Below are 7,581 nucleotides of genomic sequence, written 5' to 3' on the forward strand. Positions count from 1 at the left end.
CGGACGTCACGAGCGGCACCAGAGGACGGCGGGCTGGGAACTGGCCCGCACCTGCGCACTGCTCTGCCCATTATGGGCAGATGAACAGCTTTTCATATTGCGCATGCGCCGGCCAACTAAAGACAGCCGGCCGGCGCATGCGCAATATGAAAGGATGTTCCTCTGCCCATAATGGGCAGAGCAGTGCGCAGGTGCGGGCCAGTTCCCAGCCCGCCATCCTCTGGTGCCGCTCGTGACGTCCGCCAGCTGGAGGTGTGTTTTTCTGGGCACATCGCCCAGTAACGCCGCCCCTGGGCACCTTCAGAAGGTAATTTGCATAAGTTTAAAAAGTGTTATTTTCATTATCTGGGCGAGGGACACATAAGAGACAGGTATGATCGTAATGAGGGTTAAAGAGTCTATAACCTGATCTGAGCAGTCTAAAACGCTCAGATTAGGTGAAAGACTCCCTTTAATGATCAGTAGAAACGTCCCTTCTGCCACCCTGAGGCGGAGCCAGGCTGGCAGTGGCACCAGCGCCGCAGAGCAGACCCAGTGTAGGAATTAGGAAGGAATGAATTTCCTCCGGCTCCTAACTAGAGGGACTGAGTGAGTGGGAGGACTCAGGCGGTGGAGGGGGCGGGGCCAGGCCGAGAGGGGGGGGGGTATGAACTTATGACCTACCTGACCTGTCCTGCTGTGGAGTGAGTGGGACTATGAGGCAGGCGCTATCTAAATCTGATATCCTGGGGGCCCATAATTTTTTTTTGCTATGGGGCCCATGCATTTCTAGCTACGCCCCTGCCCCAGGCCCCCCAGTCAGTGCCTCTCCATCAGCCCCCAGGCCCCCCAGGCAGTGCCTCTCCATCAGCCCCCAGGCCCCCCAGTCAGTGCCTCTCCATCAGTCCCCAGGCCCCCCAGTCAGTGCCTCTCCATCAGTCCCCAGGCCCCCCAGTCAGTGCCTCTCCATCAGCCCCCAGGCCCCCCAGTCAGTGCCTCTCCATCAGCCCCAAGGCCCCCCGGTCAGTGCCTCCCCATCAGCCCCCAGGCCCCCCAGTCAGTGCCTCTCCATCATCCCCCAGGCCCCCCAGTCAGTGACTCTCCATCAGCCACTTTAAAAAAAAAAAAAAACACTTACCCTATCCAGCTCCTGTCTGGACACCGCCACCGCTCCTCTCCTCCTACGCAATGATGTCGGCTGTGCTATGAAGACTGCGCACAGTGTGACGTCACACAGCGCCTCATACCTGTGCGCAGCCCTGCACAGCGGACAACCGAGGACCAGGAAGAGGTGAGTATAAAGCTTTCACCGCTTCCTGTTCCTTTTCCCTGGCGACAGGCGTTAAAGACGGGCAGCCCTGAAAGGGAATGGCGTTCCTGCTATGAAAAAAGTGCAGGAACGCCGTTCCCACAGGACTCGAGCCCTGGTGTGCACACTTATGCAACCTCATTATTTTAGATTTTTTTGTTTTCTTCCCTCCACCTAAAATATTTCAGTTTGTTTTTCAATTGAGTGGTACATTTTATAGGTCACATTGGTGAAAAAAGTTCTGAAATTATTTATCTTTGTCTCATTTTTTTACATTACAGAAACCTGCCGTTTTAACAGGGGTGTGTAGACTTTTTATATCCATTGTAGGTGTGGGTCCCAGTGGTGAGACCCGCATCTATAAGACAATGGGGGCATATCCTAGCGATATGCCCCCATTGTCTATGATGAGACAACCCCTTTAACTCTTCTACATCCATACTTCCTTCCTTTACTGTCCTCTGATATCACATGATAACGGTCTGGACATGCTCAGAGTTGTAGTCATCTCCTTGTATACCTCCCTGTAATGTCCTCTGACGCTGTTATATAGATTATGGTTTCCATTCTCTGCATTGTATTATCGTGGTGCACTATCCTGGATACTTTATCCTCCTTTTGGGTGTTAATAAAGTGGTCACCCTAACTGCAGTGTTAAGTGTTAGGGCCTAATCAGATGGCCATATGAACGGGTTCACACCTGTTCCGCAATTTTGCAGAACGGATGAGGACCCATTAATTTCAATGGGGCTGCAAAAGATGCGGACAGCTCCGTGGAAAGGATAGAGCATGTCCAATTCTTGTCCGCAATCTTGTCCGCGGACAAGAATAAGCATTTTCTAATACGGTTGCGGCCATGTGCGGTCTGCAAATTGTGGACCGCACGCAGCAGGTATCCGTGTTTTGTGGGATTACTACGGCCATCTAAATCAGGCCTTAAGCTAATTGGTGGAGCAGCTGTGAGAAGGAATTACTGCTACATGAATCCACTCAATCAAACACACTTCAGCAGTGGCAATTAGGAACCATCACCCACCTCCTGCCCCTGGGCCGTAGCTAGCCTAGAACTGAAGCCTGAGTACTGCCGCACCCACACAGCTCCCCGAAGGCAGATGAAGAGAATTAAAGAGGCCCTCTCAAGTCACATGGCCTAGATGCATTCTTCATGAGCTGAAAGCAGGAGTGGCACTCAATTGAGTGCCACGGCTTCCTCAGAGACCTGAACGGTGGGAATCAGGCCACCATCGATCTGATACTGATGACCTATGCTGAGGATAGATAATACACATTATAATCTCAGAAAACCCCTTTAATGTGTTTTTCAACTTCTTGGGTTTGTATGACATTCACATTATTACTCACTAGTGGCCGGTAAGATTGGAAACTTACATAATGACTGATGTTACTGTATTTTGGTAACTGCATTTTTTTTCTGTGTGAATTTTCGTTTGGAAAAACTGCAGATTATTACAGTACCAGCAAAGTGAATTAGACTTTACAAATCTTATGTACACTTCGGGTGTTTCTTATCCATGAATTTTAAAATTTGTTAATTCCCTAGCATGTCAATTGTGTGATTTTGGGAAGGTGACATAGTGTGGAGGTGGCAGAAGCATCAGGAGACCACAGAGTTGTAAGGTAACATAGTGTGTAGGTGACAACAGAATCAGTAGACCACAGAGTGGCAATGTGACATGGTGTGGAGGTGGCAGCAGCATCAGGAGAAAACATAGTGGCAAGGTGACATAGTAAGGAGGTGACAGCAGCATCAGGAGACCACAGAGTGACCCGGTGACAGAGTGGGGTGGTGGGTGGCAATACTAGTGCGAGCTGAAGATGGTGGGTGAAAGAAGGAGCACTTGGCATCATATGTGTGGCATCAGACGGGTGGCAGGATCAGAATAGTAGCTGGGGCAGGTAGAAACCGGTCTCTTTTGTCAAAGTGTTGGTGTGGCACCATGGATGATCTAGTCTGATGCATCAGGCATTGGTGGGTAGAAATCCTGGCTAATCCATGCCTTATTCATCTTGACAAAGGTTAGTCTCTCCACATTTTGGGTGGACAGGCAAGTTCTTCTTGGGGTAACTATGGCCCCCGCCTCACTAAACACCCGCTCTGATGCCACACTACTGGCCTGGCAGGACAGCTTTTCCAGGGCAAACTCTGCTAGTTCAAATCCAGTTTGGCTGCCCAGTAGTCCAGCGAATCTTCAATGTGGGGTGTCAGAGTACTGTCCAAGTATGTCACCACCTGCTGGTTCAGGTCCTGCTCCAGGTCTAGCTGCTGCTGCTGGTTAGTAGTTTCTTCACAAGGTGGGTGAAGAAAACTGCTCATCAGCGACTCTAGACTCAAGTTGCTGCTGATGGAGCTGGAACTGCTCCTAAACCCGCACCCTGCCACAGCACCCATGGCAGAAGAAAGTGAGCGCAGGGGCAACGTGGAGACAACGTGGAGGCGGAAGCGGCGTCGCCTGGCCAAGTTGCTGGTGTGGCTGTGCAGGAACCAGATTTGCAATAGTGCACGATACGGGCATACGCTGACGCCAAATTTGCAATGACTGGGTTAGGTGTAGATGATAGTCTATGTTTTGTTTGTGACGCCAATTGCAGCGTGCGCAGGGTACTATCACAGGGCCCTCCCAAGGTGTTATAATGCACGTCCCAGGTTAGGAATGCCAGAGTGGTGTAGTGGCCTATAATGTCTCTGTATGGTGGTGATAATGGTGTCAACAGTGTCTCCTACCTGGGTACGGCTGAACAACTGGCTCCTGGCTCACTTTCAATAAATTGAGTGTAGTGATAGTAGGAGTAATAAAGGAATTTTGCAGCAGAAATTAATGTCCAGACCTTTAGATGAAGTTCAAACTTTTCTTTACTCAGGATAACTTGAATTCAAACAGAATACAGCTTTGGTCTTTGGTCCCAGCAGGTTTTGGCAATGGTTGGCATAATGACTGATACATCTGGAGCTTGCAGGATAAGACGTCTGCTTATTAGCTCTAAAACTGTGGCAGGAATTTAGCTTCTGCACTTTTCTTTAACTTCTGCTTTGTAGGGACTGACTAGCTGAGGAGGAATATGGCTTCTCCTAGGTCTCCGGACTTTAATCACAGATATATTCTCAGGGAATGCTTCTGTCCTGGAACTCTGGAGGTTGTCTGCTGTTTCTGTCATCCAGCTGAGGCCAGGGGTGGCTGGCACACTGACTCTGACTTCCTTCTCCACCCAAGCTGAAGGATGTGGGAACAGTCCACACCTCCACAGAGGGGTAGCTACGCTGGAATGAACCATTACAGCCTAGATATACTAAACTGAAACTAATACCTTACCAACGTATTGAATGGAAAATTACAAGGAAATTTACATTTAACATAGTTTTAAATGCTCAGTTGTGAAGACATGAGAAAAATCATATCAGATGACAAGGTAAAGGCTCTTAGAAGATAGTAGCGGGATATAGGCGTGTAGTAACACAACTCTAGGGTGTTACATTTCCCCTTACTTTGAATTAAGCTGCCTTCAGCTTATGCTTAGAAGGGGAGGAACCAGCTCTGGGGTACCCAAATAAGTACAAAGTGCTGCATGTAATGCACATAAAGACATACAAAGACAAACACAAAACGGCTACCCTGAGGTTCCTGCCCGCATGAGTAGGGTGTCCTAAGTAACAGTTTCTCTCTCGGTATAACCAGTGAACTAAAGGTCTGCACTAAGCAATCACTACTGACTGACTTTTAAGTATTTTGGATCCCAATACCAAAGAAAGCATCGGGGGGTCCTTACTCCATAATCCCACCATGGTGTAATGAAAGGGTGGCTTTATCCTGTATCCCTTTCCTGCACCAAAGTCAAAATATAAGGCTTGTAGCACGATCACTATGGTGACAATGGGTAGCTAAAGTGCCTCTAAGGTTGAGGCCTATACCTTAGGCAAAGGCACAGAAGAGGAAGTCATGAGCTTCTCCAAACGCTTCTGGGAGTCACAGGAGGAGGGTATAGTAATCCCATGGAACTCCTGGAAGGCACACCAGAATGGGGGTTCAGTAGTCCCAATACCAAACCTGGCACATATAACAACCAGAAAGGAGGGGTATGTTATTCCCCTAGCCATTCACGAAGCAGCGGGGTTTCCCTCGTAGTTGCTAGACCTGCCTGGAACTTACAACTTGCCCTACCTGAATACCTAGGATATATGACACCAGGAGTAGGCCATTAGTAATAAGCGTCCAGATAGGCAGTCCGTATAAAGGGGAAAAAGACAAGAGCTGTAAAGCAAGGCACAAAAGTAAGGTGCTACATATCTGGATAAGTGCAAACGTTAGTGCAATATCACAATAAGTGCATGAAGGTCACATTGCGGCACCTAGAAAAGAATACATATGATACTTGAACGTTGCTTCACCTGTAAACTTGAGTGCATTTACAGTGCAATAATATAGCAATAGAGATCACAAAGAGCTCAGGTACACGTTTGAGTCCTTTCTTTGGGTGCAAGCTTATAACATTGCATGTAAACATGTTGGAAAGGACCTCTGTGGTAAGTGTCGTCATCGCGGCTGTCTCTGAAGCTGTAGTCCGCTCTGCAGGGGTCGTGGCTTGCTTCTGGGCCGGGACGTCAGTCGCTGGTACAGACGGTAAGGTGGTTGATGCAGTAGTCTCCTCCAGTGTCTTTACAGGGATGGCAGCTGCTTCCGTGGGAGTGGGTTGGAGTGCGGTGGACATCTTGTCAACAGCGCTGGAAGCAATCTGGGCTGCAGGCTCGGCAGCCACGGAGGGATCCACTGCCTCCTGGATCACGGCAAAGATGGAGGGTCCACTTCTCTTTACCAGCCGGTAAACTTTAATCTCAGGCGGGTAGACCTCATAGACAGGCTCTTCTCCGATGACCATCTGGTCCCATCTTGGCTTTGGGGGCTGCGCCATCTTCCTTGGCTCCTCTGTCAGGATGAGTACAGGAAGTGACGGTAGAGCCCATGGGGAGGTGTCTTCACTCCCTTGGCTCACATTGCAAAGTTCTTGGTGGGCAGTCTTTAGTTTTCCCACTTCTAGGGGGGCATAGTCGTCAGTTTCGTGCTCCTGAGATGGCATTCTTGTATTTTCCCACTTCCAAAGGGCATGAAGAAGCGGCTCCATTACACGAATATGGCGAATTAACCCTTGGAGTGCTGGTGCGCACTGTGTAGCGCTTTCTGGCACTGCAATAAAGCAACAAAGTAAATTTTCAGGGTCTTAGGCACAGTCTGTAGGCCTTGTAGCAGGGATAGGCACACAATCCAATCCTATTGGCACACACTTCGAGCCTGTTATGGCAGGGATAGACACACAATTCGATCCTGTTGGCAAACAGTTCAATCCTGTTGGCACACAACTCGATCCTGTTCCAGTGACACCAAAAAATTGCAATAGAGCAGGATACAGGTATACACGGATGCCAAATTTGCAATGACTGGGTTAGGTGTAGATGATAGTCTATGTTTTGTTTGTGACGCCAATTGCAGCGTGCGCAGGGTACTATCACAGGGCCCTCCCAAGGTGTTATAATGCACCTCCCAGGTTAGAAATGACAGAGTGGTGTAGTGACCTATAATGTCTCTGTATGGTGGTGATAATGGTGTCAACGGTGTCTCCTACCTGGGTACGGCTGGATTCCTGGCTCTTGGCTCACTTGCAATAAATTGAGTGTAGTGATAGTAGGAGTAATAGAGGAATTTTGCAGCAGAAATTGATGTTCAGACCTTTAGGTGAAGTTCAAACTTTTCTTTACTGAGGATAACTTAAATCCAAACAGGATACAGCTTTGGTCTTTGGTCCCAGCAGGTTTTGGCAATGGCTGGCAGGAATAACTCTTCTGCACTATAAATCTGGAGCTTGCAGGATAAGATGTCTGCTTAGTAGCTCTGAAACTGTGGCAGGAATTTATCTTATGCACTTCTCTTTATCTTCTGCTTTGTAGGGACAGACTAACTGAGGAGTAATATGGCTTTTCCTATGTCTCCGGACTTTACTCACTCTGGAGGTTGTCTGCTGTTTCTGTCATCCAGCTGAGGCTGCAGGGCTCAGGCTGGGTATGTGATCAATGTCTCAGCCGAGACAAGATCCTGTCTTTCTTCCTTATACAGGAGGACTCTTGAACTCTATCACACAGCCTTCCCCAACAGGGGTGGCTGGCACACTGACTCTAACTTCCTTCTCCACCCAAGCTGAAGGATGTGGGAACAGTCCACACCTCCACAGAGGAGGAGCTAAGCTGGAATGAACTATTACAGCCTAGATATACTAAACTGAAACTAATA

The sequence above is a fragment of the Bufo gargarizans genome, chromosome 2 (assembly GCF_014858855.1).
Source record: "Bufo gargarizans isolate SCDJY-AF-19 chromosome 2, ASM1485885v1, whole genome shotgun sequence".
NCBI lineage: Eukaryota > Metazoa > Chordata > Amphibia > Anura > Bufonidae > Bufo > Bufo gargarizans.